This window comes from Schistocerca serialis, chromosome 2, assembly GCF_023864345.2.
Source record: "Schistocerca serialis cubense isolate TAMUIC-IGC-003099 chromosome 2, iqSchSeri2.2, whole genome shotgun sequence".
NCBI classification, from domain to species: Eukaryota; Metazoa; Arthropoda; class Insecta; order Orthoptera; family Acrididae; genus Schistocerca; species Schistocerca serialis.
Window position 1 is genome coordinate 757,198,306 of NC_064639.1, and position 18,327 is coordinate 757,216,632.

General features: G+C 42.5%; 1 protein-coding gene across 13 annotated transcripts in view; it reads right to left on the reverse strand.

Moving 5' to 3' along the window:
- The window catches only part of LOC126457957 (transmembrane protein 94), a 504,907-nt gene that overhangs the window by 259,657 nt on the left and 226,923 nt on the right, over positions 1–18,327 (reverse strand). The gene's annotated exons all lie outside the window — the stretch shown is intronic.

The following is an 18,327-nucleotide window of genomic DNA, read 5'->3' on the forward strand; positions in this document are numbered from 1 at the left end:
GTGCAACTGAGATGAGGAGTCCAGGATATTGTTTGATTCACATCCGACATAATGTTTGTAAGCTATACATAGCTCTCTGGTGATGTTCTTGTGCTGCTCTGATGTTGTATAAATTTATCTTTTGTTTACTGATTCACCATATACCACATTACCGAACCATCTTATACAAAATCACTTAAAAGCACGTTACTGTGACAATTGAATAATAAAACACAGAACCACACTAGCATGAACACACTCTCCAGACACCTCCAAATCAGGCTGATGGACAAACAGGAGAAATTGCACATAAACTAATTTTATGAAACATGTTGAAATCTGCCTGCATGCTGTAGCTTGCGGACAAGTTAGAACCTGTCGTGGACTAGTTAGAACTTGTCCAAGTCTTCCTGTTTGGTTTTACTACTGCACATTTATCTTTCCACAGACGCATAAAGCAGAGTAACCTTGATAATATACATACAATCACACACACACACACATACACACACACACACACACAAAATCGTATATCAAACAAGGCTCGTTGATGAAGCTACATAGTAACCCATGTACAGACTTTTAATGTCGTATGACTTTCAGCTGTAACTTTAAATCCAGATATCCTACAACATTTATGATTGCAAAATCAGAATCAGCACACCCTTTTATATGACACCAGTGTTTTATTTTCATCCAGCAGCAAATTCACTGTTGCACAGTGATTATAATCAAAAATTTGTAAAAAAAAAAAAAAAAAAAAAAAAGAAAAAAAAAAAAAACAAATTTCCTGATTTAAGTCTGCTAAATGCTTCTTTAACACCTCAGCACCAGAATACAAACAGCACTCTAAAACTTACAAAATGTGCCAAAAATCTTTCACAGCTTAAAAAAGTAACTCAGTCCAAAATTTATATACAGCAGATCAAACCTGAAAAAGTATCAGTTTCTCTCATTCACAGCAGCTTTATCAATCCACACTTTTCTTATCATTATCACCATCATTATTATTATTATTATTATTATCATTATTATTATGAACACAAAATTTATTTTTTACTTTAATCGGACACATATACATTTTATGTATAATATTTAGTATGTTGTCTGGCAATTACTATTTATCTGTAATAACAGTAGGTCAAAAATTTGTTTGGTGCCACATTATACAACTATTGGTTGGAATGAGTCATAACACTGTTTGTTTTTAACTAATTCAGCTGTCATCCATGTTGTGTCTGCTATGGTCGCATTTGGGTACTTGATTAGTATGCTTGTATCATCACCAAGGATTACAGATTTTGGGTAATTCTTGCCATTCCTAGGAAGGTCACTTATACAGTTATTTTATGTGCTCCCATTCTGAGTTAACTTTTCTTCAGTTTTGCTGTTTGCATATGTGATCATATGTTTTCTGCTGTGAAAACAGGTAAGCATCAATGCAAGGGGGAGGGGAAGGGGAGGGCTATAATGCCACATTCTAATTTTCCAAGTGGATTTTTTTGACTCACACAATTAAGGGAAATGGTATTGTCACAGAATATACTAATAGGGTCCTTGTTCTTATTCAGCTCTCCTAAGATGTCATTTTTAAGGTCTTACATAGAATTTTCTGCAGAGGATCCTTGGCAAAAACCAAACTGAGAGGCCATTGCAGGTTCTGCACAGGACTATGGGTGAGGTATTCTACTGCATGCCATTGCTCAATTGAAAAAAACAAAGGAAGACTGGAAAGTGTCAAAAGTGTCAGTAGTTAGATATTCTTCATTTACCTTTATGTTCACAGATGTGTGTTAATACTGGGTAACTAAATTAGCTATGTAGCATGCCTTAGTCATCAACTGATTTAAACGACAACTGCTCTCTCTCTCTCTCTCTCTCTATCTCTCTCTCTCACACACACACACACACACACACACACACACACACACACACACACTCTCTCACTCACAAACTAACTAACTAATGTCTGTTGTTGTTGTATATGATATCTGCTAGAGTATATTTAAGATCGTTTATTAAGAGGTACAGTGTTTGCTACCACTGTAATGTTATGACATAATTATTAAATTTGGTTCCCAATAATTTTACTGTGCTACTATTTCTGTAACAGCTGTCGGCTGAAAACGCAGTTTTCCTTCCCCTCGCATTGGTTTTGTAATTACTTTTTACTAATATTCCAGTTCATTTCTGTTTTATTTTTGGAGTTTTATATATTCTATACATGTCTTTCCTCTTTTAATAACTATAAGAATGTACGTTAATAGAGGTATGTTTTAATTTTTGATTGTAGTCTTTTATCTGAAAAAGGCAGAACATTCTCTTCTTGAAGAAATATATTTTAATTTAATCCCAAGTGTTATCTATCTACTGTCCTTTTTTCTGTTTAAGTTTACCCACACACACTGTGGCAAAGAACTTTCATGGTCTTTGATGCAGCACTCTTTCTATAACTTTTATGTAAACATGCAACAAATGCCTCTATATATGCTCAAAAGTCTCTTGAAAAGCTATAATTATAACGAACACGAAAAAGTAAAAATATTGCATTTGTTTACACATACTTTTACGACACCAACTGCACAATTTTCACACGTATTTTCTGTTTATATCGGATTTATTATTAACAATTAATCTGTCCATAACAATAGCACTGGTTTCAAGAAACAACACTGGCACACTTTCTTTTGCCAAAAATGAAGAATTTTGCAGGCATGGCCATCCACCTAGGTGTGAAAGTTGTTTTGTTTCCCAAAAGGTTTTAAAATATTATCTTAGTAATACTTCAAAAATAAATAATGACTGAATATAAAACTGTACTGGAAGGAGAAAAAGATAACACCTCACTGGATAGCTGAGCTAATGAGTGGCCAACAGAAATATAAATGAGACCGAAAATGTAGCTAAAACTTCAATGTCCTTATTTAGGCCTAATTACATAATAACATACGTACATTTGTCCCTGCTGACTATAATGCCAACATAAAATCTAGCTCACATATTATATGCCTGACCAACTAGATCCTAAACCTCAACTTCTTCTCCTTTGAGGGGTAGACATATAAGCAAATCAATAGCATGGTCCACCAGATCACAAACAGCACCTTCATAACTATCCCAGAAGTCCAGCACAGCCTCTATCTCTACTCAAATTCCTAGGCCTGCTCCAAAGTATCTCCCACAAATCTATCTCCCTCCTCACCCCAATTATTTGCTCACAATCGTACTCCACATCCATCCTAAAATCTATAAACCTAAAGCACCCTAGATGCCCCATTGCAACAAGTTACTGTGCTCTCATGAATAGATTGGTTGGTTGGTTGTTTGAGGTTAAAGGGACCAAACAGCAAGGTCATCAGTCCCTTGTTTCAAATAGACTCCATTCTGCTAACGGGACATCTCAGTATAGTCAGAAAAATAAAACGGATAAAGGGGAAACGTAAAAGGGCAGTCACGTTGTCATTAGTAAAAACAAATGAGGGAAGTTGGCAAGAGAACGAACCCAACACTATGCTGAAACAGCATAGGCAAGACCACCTGTGACTTAAAAGGTACAACTGCTATAATGCAGAAAGTACGTATGGGAATAGAAAAACTAACCAAGCCTTAAAAAGAAGGGGTAAAAACAGAGTAAAAGGGAAAGAGAAGAGGATTCCGGTCAGGGAGGTGAATCGGGAATCTCTGAACACTGCCTACAGTGGGAGACACCCAAACACTCACCGCCCTGCCCCAACACCAGAGGGAGATTAAAAACTTTAAAACTGAGAATAAAAACCACTCTCCCGGAGGAAACCTAGAACCAGAGAGACCATCCGGGAATCGTCAGCCAACATCAAAGGTAAAGTGTGGGGGAGTCTGTACTTAGCACGCAGAGCCAAAAGAAGGGGGCATTCAACCAAAATGTGGGCCACTGACTGGAAGGCTCCACAACCACATAGCGGGGGTGGCTCATCACGCAAAAGGAAACCATGGGTCAGCCTGGTATGGCCAATGCGGAGACGACACAGTGTGGTCGAGTCCTTGCGGGAGAGGCTAAAGGAAGAACGCCATGGGCCTGTATTCACCTTAATGGCACGAAGTTTATTAGACAGTGGAGTAGCCTCCCAAGAATTGGCCCATGACTGTGCAAAGTGGGATTTGATGTGAAGCCGTAAATCCGCTGCAGGAGGGGTTACAGAAAACGGGGGGTAAGTAACTGCTCCCCCAGCCAAACGATCAGCGAGCTCATTACCCGGGATACCCACATGGCCCGGGACCCATAGGAAGTCAATGGAACAAGCAGCACGGTGAAGATCAGCGAGATGGTCATGGATGGCAGAGACCAAGGGATGGCGCGAAAAACACCGGTCAATAGCAAGAAGGCCACTCATCGAGTCCGTACATAACAAAACGCGGTTGTGTTGGGATTGTTTAATAAAGGTAAGGGCCCGGGAAATTGCCATCAATTCCGCAGTAAACACCCCACATGTAGGTGGCAGTAGATGATTTTCCGTTCCAACAAAGGACGTGAAGGCATACCCAACATGATCAGCAGATTTAGAGCCATCAGTGTAAAAAACAACAGCATCCCGAAACTCCCATAAAATTTGGCGGAAAAAGGAACGGAACACCACCGGGGGGATGGAATCTTTCGGACCGCGGCGGAGATCCATCCGAATTCGAGGCCGAGGAACTAACCAAGGAGGGGTGGAGGGGAGGGAGCGAGGAAGACAGGACAAAGAAGGAAGCCGAAAATCACGGGTAAGAGACGCAAGGCGCAGCCCAACCGGTAAACCCGCCCGAGGGCGGGAGTCAGGCGGGCGACGTCCATGGTCTGGGAATAGGATAGAATAGGAAGGATGAGCGGGAGAAGAACGGATAGTAAGGGCATAAGACACCAGAAGCTGGGACCGCCGAAGAGAAAGGGGGGGGATCCCAGCTTCAACCAGGAGACTATCAACAGGGCTAGTAGGGAAGGCACCGGTGGCCAAACGGATACCACGATGGTGGACTGGATCCAGCACGTGCAGCGTGGAAGGAGCAGCTGAACCATAAACTTGACAACCATAGTCCAAACGTGACAGAACTAGAGCACGATAAAGACGGAGGAGGAGGGAACGGTCCGCACCCCAGGAGGAGTGGGCAAGGAAGCGAAGGACATTGAGTTTACGGAAACATCCTACCTTCAGGAGTCTGATATGGGGCAGCCAAGTGAGCTTGTTGTCGAAAAGAAGACCTAGGAAACGAAACTGTGGAACCACAGGCAATCTTTGTGCAGCGAGATAGAGCTCTGGATCAGGGTGGACCGTAGTACGGCGACAGAAGTGGACCACCCGCGATTTTAAAGGAGAGAATTGAAACCTGTGGGAGAGGGTCCATGCAGAGGCACGCCGTATAGCCACCTGGAGCTGCCGTTCTGCAGATGGCATCGAGGAGGAACTAACCCAAATGCAGAAATCATCCACATACAGGGCAGGGGCGACCAAGGGACCGACAGAGGCCACAAGTCCATTGATAGCAATGAGGAAAAGAAGGACACTCAAGACAGAACCCTGTGGGATGCCCGTCTCCTGGGTCCGTGGAGAACTAAAAGCAGTACCAACTCGAACTCTGAATGACCGATGGATCAGGAACTGGCGGATAAAAATCGGGAGTGGGCCCCGAAGACCCCACTGATGAAGGGTTAGTAAGATGTGATGGCGCCAGGCCGTGTCATAGGCCTTGCGAAGGTCAAAAAACACTGCAACCAAATGGCGGCGCTGGGAAAAAGCCTGCCGAACTGCGGATTCCAAGCGAAGCAAATGATCGATTGGAGATCGTCCCTCTCGAAAGCCACACTGGTAAGGGGACAATAGATCCCGAGATTCGAGGACCCAAGTGAGCCGACGGGCTACCAGCCGTTCAAGTAACTTACAACCAACATTGGTCAAACTAATTGGCCGATAGCTGTCAACAGATAGGGGGTTCTGACCAGGCTTAAGGACAGGAACCACAATGCTATCCCTCCACTGAGAAGGGAAGTCACCCTGGAGCCAGATACGGTTAAACACCCGAAGAAGATGGTGCCGTTGTGGAGCACTGAGATGTTGAAGCAGCTGGTTATGAATGGAATCTGGGCCAGGAGCTGTATCATGAGAAGCAGATAGAGCAGAAAGAAATTCCCATTCAGTGAAAGGTTCGTTGTAAGATTCTGACTCACAAGTGGTGAAACATAAGGTGACAGCTTCAGCCTGCTGTTTTTGATGAAGGAAAGCAGCTGGATAGGAGGCCGACGCTGATGCCACTGCAAAATGGGTTGCAAGATGTTCTGCGAGAACTAATGGGTCCGTACAAATGCCATCTGGGAGGTGAAGGCCTGGGAGGGTGGACTGCCGATGGCAACCTTGGAGAGAGCGAAGTGTAGCCCATACCCGTGACAGAGGGACAGTGGAACCAAGGGAAGAAACGAATCGTTCCCAACATATCCGCTTGCTCTGTTTGATTAAATAACGGGCGTTAGCGCGAAGGCGCTTAAAGGTAGAAAGGCTGGCTACAGATGGGTGCCTCTTAAACTGTTGCAAAGCTCGACGGCGATCACGGATGGCAATGGCAATGGCCGTACTCCACCACGGGACTTGCCGACGACGAAATTGTCCAGATGAGCGCGGGACAGCAAGGTTAGCAGCGCGAACAATCGCGTCAGACACGTCACGTAGGACGTCATCAATACAACCCGACAAAGAGGGAGAAAACTCGACCTGTGCAGTATATAGAGGCCAATCGGCGCGGTGGAAAGACCAACGAGGTAACCTCTCCATCGGGGAGCGGGAAGGGAGCGTGATAATCAACGGGAAATGGTCACTATCACAAAGGTCGTCGTGTGGCGACCAGTGTAATGAAGGGAGGAGAGAGGGAGAAGAAAGAGAAAGATCAATGGCAGAAAAAGTACCATGACCAGCACTGAAATGAGTAGGGGAGCCATCATTAAGAAGGCACAGGTCGTGGTCTGCAATAAATTGGTCGATAAGAAGACCTCGTCTAGATGGAAAGGCACTGCCCCACAAAGGATGATGAGCATTAAAATCCCCAAGGAGGAGGAAGGGAGGAGGAAGTTGCTGAAGAAGGGTGGTTAAGGCAGCAGGTGTAAGAGTCCTGTCAGGAGGGAGATAAAGATTGCATACTGTGACTGCAGAGTCTAAGTGGACCCTAACAGCAACTGCTTCCAATGTAGTTTGGAGAGGAATCCACGTGCTAGCAATGTCTGTACGGACCAACGTACAAACGCCACCAGAAGCCCGCAAGGGTCCGACCCGATTTCGACAGAAAACACGGAACCCACGGAGGGTCGGTGAGTGAGCATCAGTAAAATGAGATTCCTGGAGAACCACACAAGCTGCAGAGTAGGACGAAAGAAGGGATTTCAATTCCGGAAGGTGACGATAGTAGCCATTACAATTCCATTGGAGAACCACAGAACGATGGTTTAAATGAGGGCTGAACACGCTAAATCCAGTCATACCGCCGGGTCCCCACCCGTCACCGACAAGGAGGGGGCGACATCCATAAACGACAGGTCAGAATCCGGTTGTGAAGCCGGAGAAGGGACCTCCGGTGACACCAGAGGCTCTTTGTCCCGGGACTTATGTTTCTTCTTCTTTTCAGGCTGAGATCGAGGAGGGCTGTGTGGCATAATGGAGCCAGCTGCAGCAAGATCAGGAACAGAAAGAGACCGGGCGACCAGGGGGCCGATAGACCGCGGCTCTCGCGGTCGCCGCGCTGCAGCAGACCTTTGACCTGGAAGGTGCCGGGAAGGGGCATCCCGGGAGAGGCGCCCTTGACCGGCAGACGCCGAAGGAGTGGGACACTTCTCCGGCTGGGGAGGGGGAGCGGCGCCCAGAGGAGAAGGTGTGGGAGCCGCAGGGGAGGGGGGAAGGAGAGGGGTCCGGGACGGGGGTAAGGAAGGGGGAGGAAGGGATGAAGATGTAACCAAGGCGTAACTAGATGTCATGGACACAGGGTGCAATCGTGCATATTTCTTACGGGCCTCTGTGTAGCTTAAACGATCAAGAGACTTATACTCCTGTATCTTTTTTTCTTTCTTATAGACTGGGCAATCTGCTGAACGTGGAGAATGACTACCATGACAATTTACACATACAGGAGGGGGAACACAGGGACTCCCCTCATGGAGTGGACGTCCACAGTCACCACAGAGAGGGTCCTGGGTACAGCGAGAAGACATGTGGCCAAAACGCAAGCACTTAAAACACCGCATAGGAGGTGGGATGTACGGCTTCACATCACAGCGATAGACCATAATCTTAACTTTCTCAGGAAGGGTATCCCCTTCAAAGGCCAAAATAAAGGCACCAGTATCAATACGATTATCTTTAGGACCCTTCTGAACACGCCGAACAAAGTGAACACCCCGCCGTCCGAGATTGTCCCGAAGTTCCTCATCAGTTTGAAGGATGAGGTCTCTGTGAAAAATCACACCTTGTACCATATTTAGAGACTGGTGAGGGGTAATGGACACGGGAATTGTGCCAAGATGGGTACAGGCACGAAGGGCCGCAGATTGGGCAGCCGAAGCAGTTTTTATCAGTAATGAACCCGACCGCATCTTGCTCAGGGAGTCCACTTCGCCGAACTTGTCTTCAATGTGTTCCACAAAGAATAAAGGTTTGACACTGGTGAAAGTATCTCCATCAGTCCTGGTGCAAACTAGATAACGGGGGAAAGGTTTTGCCCCTAGACGACGGGCCTGACCCTCCTCCCAGGGGGTAGCCACGGAAGGGAAGGCCGAAGGGGCAAGAGAAGCAGCACTTGAGGAATCAGTACCACGCAGAGAGACGGCCGCAGAAGAGCGGCCAGAGGTTTGGACCCTTATGCGTTTCATCTGCATAGCGTCCGCCCTGATACCACCCACTCCGATCAGGGGCTCTCCTCACGGGCGCCACCCAGCCACAGCAAGGGCCGTCTGGCACGGCGGCCATTGCCGGGAGTTCCGATGCTCCAGGATGACGAGCAACCACTCCAAGGCATGCATGAGGAGGTCACAGCTCAGGTATCAGAAGTGTGATCCCTGTGTGTTCAGGGGGCTCAACCAAAAGGGTACATAGCGACCCCACCACATGGGCTGGCTACCGTGCTGGCTATGCACCCTAGCATCAGACAACGACGTAGAAGAAAAGGTGGAATATACTAGGAGGGCACACGTCGGAGACACTAGGTAAGGTGCTCTTCCCCAAATGGCTCACACTACGGAAGATAAATTTTGGAATGGAGGTCAAACCCCAGAGGGGGACCAAGGAATGCCAAAAGGAGGAGATGATTACGCAACAAAGCCAGAGTGTAAAACCAACAGAACCAGGAGGATAGCGGGGGCCAACATAAGCAAGGACACCAATAGAGGGAGAGGAGAGGGCGAGGGGAAAGGGGTATGGAGGGGAAAGGAGGGGAAGGGAAAGGAAATGCAGCCCGGGAGAGAAAGAAGGCTGCAATGGCTCGGGGCCCCGTGCTCGCCACGCACGTATCCACGAAAGAGTTGTGGACCCCCTGGGGGGCTCATGAATAGAATCAGCACTAGTTGACCAGTATCGCCATGGAATTGTCCCCTAGTTACGTTCCTGTATCAAGAACATATATGCTGATTTCACTGCATCTTCATCATCCCCATACATTCATCATCTTGCTTTGCACTGTTGACACAATCACACTTTATACCAACATCTCACATAGCCGTGGGGTTGACTCAATGACTTGCTGACTCCAAAACCACCACAATCCTTATATATCTGACCAACTACGTATTACCCACAACTACTTCAATGGAAGATACGCAAACAACTCCATAGCACAGTTAATGGACACCAGTACAGCACCCTCCTATGTCAATGTCTTCATGGGCTATCTGGAGGAAACATCACAAGTACTTCCACTGCCCCTGTCCACACACTGAACAGAACAATACCAAGCTCCTCTGCCTCTGAGGGAAAAGAAGGGAGTCCTATGCAGTGTCATGACAGTGTTGACACTAGCACCCATACTTCTACCCCAAGTACAATCAGAGGTAATGTCTCATTTGGCTATGCTTTGTAATACAAGGTGTGATCAAAAAGCAAAGGAAATTTTTTAATTTCCCAGGCTTTATGCATCCAATTTTCAATCTTCCTTTTTTTTATCTTGTTGATACACATGTTCCTGAACAGGCGCGGCTCGTAATTAAAGGCTCTGAGGCGGAGCCGCCCCAAAATATATGTTAAAGTAAATTTCGCAAGAACGTATTACATAATTTAAATTATCAGGACGAATTTCGCATATTTCCCGTTCCGATTAAAATAACGACGGTCAACATTTTTGGAACTGTTTGTATCGATAGATGTTTTCCGAATGGTTAGTAGTGTTTAGGCTGCGCCTTGAAACGTCCGTAAGCTGCATGTAGTAGCGGTTTGGGGGCGTGGCTTCTACAAAGTACTGCTCTTTATGGGCGACCCGAAGGCTCAGAGCTTGCAGCCTAAGGGTGTCGTACCAACCACCACATATTTTTCAGGTTCCACTATCGATGTAATAAAGGAATGTAGAGTGGCCGAAACTTCGCTATCCAATCTCTGTCTCTGCATATCTCTACTACGCTTCGATGCGTCATTAATCGACATTTAGTATTATTGTTTTGATAATGTTTTACATAGTTGTTTTGTTTCTGCTATTGGCTATTTTATCCACATTTAGAATAAGTTTGCAAATATCCCGCCAGAGTACACTACACTACAGTAACGTACCAGTACTGCCATCTAGCGAGAGTTTCATGAGTGGTTAGAGGACAAAACGCGCGAAATTTGTCCCGTTACTTTACCTTCCTTTAGAGGTGGGCCAAACGGTTATTCTGGAGTAACCGTTATCACAGTTCCAGTTATTCTCTGATAACCGTTATCGTTAACGGTTATTAATAACTGCCAAGTTATTTTTCGCTAGCGAATACCGATAACTCCGACAGTTAAATAACGACATAGTTGGTATCCATCAGTTTAGTTATCAGTATAACTGCGAGTAGTGTGAAATAGCAGGAATGTCGTATGAATCGTGTCATAACCTCAGCTTATTAACTCCGGGTACATTTTAGTTGATGTTAGAACGATTATTAGTGTTTCAGATTATATGTTTGTAGGTTATCGGTCGCTATTAGAAATATTATCTTCGCAGCTGCGACAGAAAGTACGCGGAACTTCGCCAAAGCACTGTTTAAGTAAAATGTTAACAACGTGCGTTTTTAAGTATGAAGTAATATGTAAACTGAGTACTGTAGGTTAAATTCGAAGCTTAATTTCTTGTGCTGCTCACATAATAGAATAAAGTGTACAGCCTTGTAATACAACAAAAAATATACGTAATGTGACAGATTTGTTTACTCCTGTGCTGTAAAAGCTAGTCCTATTGGGGAAAGTGTGAGTACGCTAATCCAAGTTTTATGTCAGATTTGCAAACTGCTCGATTTCTCCAGCGACAGCATGTTTATAACATATGAAGACATGCAGATCGAAAAGGTTGACAGTGTTACATTTCTGGGACTACAACTCGATAATAAATTCAGTTGGGAAGGGCATACCACATTTTTTCATTCTATTATTTCATAAGGGAACATATTCTGTGGTAACTCATCAAACGTAGCAAAAGTTTTTCGCATGTAAAAGCGTGTAATAAAAATCGTTTGTGGTATCAATTCAAGAACATCATGTAGGAACCTGTTCAAGGAACTTTGTATTCTAACCACTGCTTCCTAGTATATTTATTCCTTAATGAAATTTGTTACAAGTATTTCCAACCAATAGCTTAATACATAATATCAGTACTAGAAATGGGAACAGCAATCTACATAAAGACCTAAAATTACTTACCTTGGTCCAAAAGGGGTCCAATATTCAGGAACATGTATTTTCAATAAGCTGCCAGCAAGTGAAAAACCATTAAAAACTTGGTTTCAGATAAGGCACGGTTTACAGTGTGTTTGAATGACTATTTGATACATAAGTGTCTGATTCCACCCATCATCAATATGCCGGAAATGTCTACTTTAAGTGTGTCTATGACGTCACTACATACACATGGCAACAAACACGAAGTTACATATAAATAATACAATAACATTTCCCACCAAAAATACACTCAAACCAATGGGACAACTGCGGGAAGTTGGGGGTTTTAGGGTGAGGACAAGCTAGTAAAAAAAAACACACCATGATCCCAAAACACAAAATGAAGAACAAAAAGAAAAAAAAATACAGCATTCTGCTACACCAACAAAAATCTGCAGGAATCGGACACTTCCCTTGAACAATATAGGTCAACTATAGGTGACCATACCAAAACACCAATACCCACAACTAAAAGTACGAAAATTGGAATCAGACATTTCCCTTTATCTACATAGGTCAACCTCAGATGACGATACTAAAACATCAACACACACAATTATGAAAATGGGAATCGGTCATTATCCGGTGACCTATATAGGTCCACCACAGCTACTGATGCCAAAAAACCAACACCTACAACTGCGAAAAATAAAACCACAATCCCAAAAGTTCACAAATCAATCATCCCTACATAAATTAAATCACATTCAATACTTCATAAATACACAAAACATCACAGCTAGAAAAAAAAAATAATTAATTACCACCAGCAAATTCCGGCACTGCAACCTAGATCGACAGCCCCCCCCCCCACACACACACACACACACAAAAACCAACTCATAAACACCGTGCCGTAATGACATTCACACACCACAACACCTTTACGTCGAAGCAGACGGGTGGAATCAGACGCTTCCAGTGACCCCTCCTTCTACTCTGTAGATGAATATCGTAACAGAGACTGATAGACCAGCTTAGGTAAAAATTCTGCTATATTTCAGTTTTGACAGCACTTGGTTGCAACAGTCAAGATCGGGTATTCTGTGTACGATAAATTTATTAAAAGTACGTAACTGTGTTTTATTCTGTCAGTGTACCAATTCTGTAAATATTAGCAGTTAGTGTGATATATTCACGTATTTTGACAATCTCCTGACAAATGATGAGGATAATAATTATTATATTCCACTGTATTATGTTATACTTTCTGACATGTTATTTGTCATTCGTGATGGCCAGCGGCTATTTCCGTAGCAGTACGAAAATATTTGTTCGCTCCAGTTACTATCCTCTCTGGAAATATCACCTGGAACTACGACCTTTAACTGGAGTCACCGAGTCAGGAACGTCTAGACACACAGTTATTCCGTTACCAGCTTCCAGGTTATCTGTGGTGGTAGCCCGATAACTACCAGAGAACTAGAACTACGAGCCAATAACGATAACTGCCAGAGGAAAATACCGGCTCTGACAGTTATTTCCATAGTCGCTCGAATTCCTTAGTAACTTTCCTTGTACTACCCGTCCAAGCTAAATTAACACGTAAGGCGGTGGCTTAAAGGAACGACCGTACTTGTTAATGCCTGTACTGCAGCTCCTATCAGCCACGGCTCGGACATTAACTTTATTTAATTGTTTATGCTAAAAGTAACGAAGGCCCACGAAATAGTACACAGTTCTTATCAACAGATGGCGCGCAGTCTCACAGTTATTCCCATGGTCTATAGAACGCCTCCAAATGCGCAGTACGATCTTCGGTCAACAGATGGCGCGAGGCACTGTTGACACTAAACAGTTATTGAAATAACTGCCAGAATCAGAGGAACGGTTATCGCAGTAACCGTTACTTCTCAGTAACCGGTTATTTCTATCAGTTACGTTATTTTTTGCCACCTCTACCTTCCTTGCTTGCTGATGCTGACTGCTTTTGTTGATACCGTGTGATATTAGCAAGTTTCTTTTTCGGAGTATATTTTGCAGGATTTTAGTGAGTTTTACTTGCTGGTGAATACCTGCAACATACCGCGAGTGTGAAACAAGCGCAATATGAATTCAGTGTGCAAATTAATAGGTAAAAACTTGGAACACGGCCATAGGATGAAAGTGAAAGAACTTGGTGCTTCCAGACCCGCATTAAAGATCTCTCCGAAACGCGTCTTTTCATATGATTTGCTGCAAAGTGTCAGAAAATGCAATAATGACGTATAAAAACACTAACCAAAGATTTTAACACGAAGTTAGCTTCTAATGATATTTAATACCTGATTATAGAAGATACAGTACGTAAAATTATGGGTAGAGCGTGATCTGCCCACCCCCTCCCCCTGAATTCTTAGTTGTTTACGTCAGACTAATCTGTAGCGTAACCCGAGGTCTATGTTGGCTCTGATCAATAAATGCCACAGCCTTCCCCCGTATAGAAACCACGAGCCGCGCCTGTTCCTGATGTATGTTTGCATTTTAGAACTTTTGAATATTTAGTTTATTGTTGACAGTTGAAAAGGTTATACAGGTTTTTGAGTGCTTGGCAACTTTTTTACTTTAGAGAAAGATGGACCAAAGAATTTGCATCAAATTTTGCTTTAAAAATGGAATAAAGTGCAGCACTACATTTAAAATCTTGACTGTGGCTTTTGGCACATCTACTATGAGGAAGACAATAGTTTACGAGAGGTATAAAATTTTCAAAGAGGGTCAAGAAGACAATGAAGATGACTGCCCCGAGTGCCCTAGCACATCAATTACTGGTGATAATGTGGAAGCAGTAAAGCAAATGGTCCTGGAAAATCAGTGAATCACCATCAGAGAGCAGAGAGGTTGCTGATGATGTCAGCATATCCTTTGGCTCACGCCAAGCAATTTTTAAGGATGTTTTGGGCATGAAGAATGTACTAGCAAAGTCTGTTCAAAAATTGTTGAATTTCAACAATAAATGACTTAGCTTAGCCATTGCTCAGGAATTCCTGAATGAAGTCGACAATGATCCAGAACTTCTAAAGTAGATTATAACAGGTAACAAAACATGGGTGTATGGGTATGGCGTTGAAATCAAAGCAAAAAAAATTGACAAGTTCGATCACATGTGGGGGTTTTTCTCACAGTCTCCTTCTATTACAATGGGACAGTGCATCATGAGTTCCTGCCTTATTGTCATATGGTCAATACGGAATTCTACCTGGGAATTAGGCGCCATTTATGTGAAGTGATCCAAAGAAAATGACCAGAACTGTGGCAAAAACACGTGTGGAAATTGTATCGTGACAATGCTCCAACTCATACCTCAATCCATGTTCATGTTTTTTGGCAAAAGATAAAACCATTATATTGCCTCAGCCACTCTATTCACCTGATATGGCCATATGGCCAACTGTAACTTCTTACTATTCCCCAGGCTGAAGACAACCATGAAAGGACCTCACTTTCCCGCCATTGATGAGATAAAATAGAATCGCTGAAGGAGATGAACACCGTAACAACAAGTGAGTTCCAGAAGTACTTTCAAGATTGGTAAATGTGCTGGCACAAGTGAATTGTATCTGAGGAGGATTACTTTGAAGGGGACAAAGGTGACGTTGACGAACAAATAAAGACTCTTTAAGAAAAAAAATTCCAGTTACTTTTTGATCACACCTTGTACGTATATGCTAAAGTTGACCAACACTGTGTTTTAATTTACTGTTATTTAATACTTTTATCTTTCCTGTCGCAAGGATTTTGTCCTGATTTTATTTTCTTTATTTCATGTGAGACAAGTGAGTGTTGCGGCCAACTGAGTTTCATCTGCTGCATATATTAAACTGGCTGCTGCTGGGCCTACAGCATTTCAGAGAATGAGGTCCATGACACCTCACAGAAGCTGTTCTTTGTTTTTTCACAATAATTATTTTTAACTGCTTTTCTTGTGTGATGGAGAGATGTTCATTAGAAATGAATACACACATGTAAATTAGCTTCGATGTTTTACTTACATGAAGAGAATATATTTACATTAGAAAAAACTGGACTGTATTTTTACATAATAGTGATGAAAGAGAGGTCGCTATTATATTTGTTTCCAAGTTTTTTGTCTTTTCTGAAAAACAGACTGAACCTGGTATTTGACAAAAAGAGAGAGAAAGTCTGTATTTTGCTGTATGCTGGGCAAAAGTACTGAAAAGGTTTGAAGGAGAACTCAGGGAGTCAGAGGAGATGAGAGATTTTGTTGTTTGAATACAATTCATTTGTTCTAGTGCCCTCACCATCACCTAAACGTCTGCTTCATAAAGTGTACTTTTATATCCATACATACTGCAACATAGTTGAGATGATCACTTAAAATAAAATAAGAAATTTGATTTTAAAAAAGTAGTCTGTTCTTGTTGATCCACAAACAGAGCAATAATAATCAAGCTGGAATAGCTCAAAATCTTTTTAGAGTTCAAACACATGGGCTCTATGTGCAGCTCATAATCAAAGGCTAAAGCACTTTAAAATGTTCAGTGACTTTAGACCTTTCACTTTTAGACTCCTGAGGTGCAGCAACCATTTTAGTCTATAATCTAAAGTGAAACCTGCAAACCTCAATGAGTTTCTTTCATAATTCTAATGAATAAAAAGCTTTTAAGAATGGTTAAAGTCCTCAAAAAATGTTCTCTCTGGAGAGAACTTAAAATAATTACTATCCTTCCCCTCTCTACCTTCTTTAACAGTCAACTGCTACCAACAGGCAGTGAATGTTAGAATAAAGATGTGGCACAAAATAGCAAAACAATAACCACATATTTATCACTGCACAGGAATCCTCACCACGGACATTATGTCACTGATTGCTATATTAATTGTGTGTGTACTTGAGGAATTAGAGCAGTTTACAGCCGGGTAATTAATAATATTTTCATATTTTTTCACCACAGTCACATAATAATGTTGAATGATATTTCCGTCATTTGTCAATACAACTTCTTCATTTTATATTATTACCATGATTTCTGCCTTAAGCCATTATCAAGTACAGCAATGTTGGGTATAATTTGACTATGTTAACTGAAGTCAATGACAAGATCTATAGAATTGGCTCAGTTGTTTTATAGCTGGAAAACATGTTTCCTACCTGTCCCCCATATATTTCATTTATCTACATGCTGGGACACCCAGTTCAATAGATCTTGGCGATGACTTCACTTAACCAAGTTTAATTATACACAACACTGTTGTTCTTGGTAATAGCTTATGGCCAAAATCACAATAGTAAACTAAAATAAAGAAATTGTACAGTCAAATGGCAGAAATATCATTCAAACAATGTAATTAACACTTTTCCTAAAATAGTGTGAGACAAAATTGGTTAAACACAGTAAAACCAAATATGCACGAAATACAAACTCACTTAAAATTGCAACCATTCTCTCCTATTTTCACATTCACCTTTCTAGTCACACCAAAACATGGGTAATACAAAACTGTGAACATTTTTCGTGTCAAAACGCGTAAATGAGCTATAGAATAACAGCTAAAATGATAACCCAGAGAATATGGCTGTTGTTGTTGTTGTGGTCTTCAGTCCTGAGACTGGTTTGATGCAGCTCTCCATGCTACTCTATCCTGTGCAAGCTTCTTCATCTCCCAGTACCTACTGCAACCTACATCCTTCTGAATCTGCTTAGTGTATTCATCTCTTGGTCTCCCTCTACAATTTTTACCCTCCACGCTGCCCTCCAATGCTAAATTTGTGATCCCTTGATGCTTCAAAACATGTCCTACCAACCGATCCCTTCTTCTAGTCAAGTTGGGCCACAAACTTCTCTTCTCCCCAATCCTATTCAATACCTCCTCATTAGTTACGTGATCTACCCACCTTATCTTCAGCATTCTTCTGTAGCACCACATTTCGAAAGCTTCTATTCTCTTCTTGTCCAAACTAGTTATCGTCCATGTTTCACTTCCATACATGGCTACACTCCATACAATATGGCTAGTTTATCAAATTACATCCACATCTACATTTACATGGATACTCTGCAATCACATTTAAGTGCCTGGCAGAGGGTTCATCGAGCCACCTTCACAATTCTTTATTATTCCAATCTCGTACAGCGCAAAGAAGAATGAACACCTATATCTTTCTGTACGAGCTCTGATTTCACTTATTTTATCTTTGTGATCGTTCCTCCCTATGTAAGTTGGTGCCAACAAAATATTTTCGCATTCAGAGGAGAAAGTTGGTGACTGGAATTTTGTGAGAAGATTCTGTCGCAACGAAAAATGCCTTTCTTTTAATGATGTCCATCCCAAATCCTGTATCATTTCTGTGACTCTATCCCATATTTCGCGATAATACAAAACGTGCTGCCTTTCCTCGAACTTTAACTATGTACTCAGTCAGTTCTATCTGGTAAGCATCCCACACTGCGCAACAGTATAAAAAAGGATGGACAAGCATAGTGCAGGCAGTCTCCTTAGTAGGTCTGTTACATTTTCTAAGTGTCCTGCCAATGAA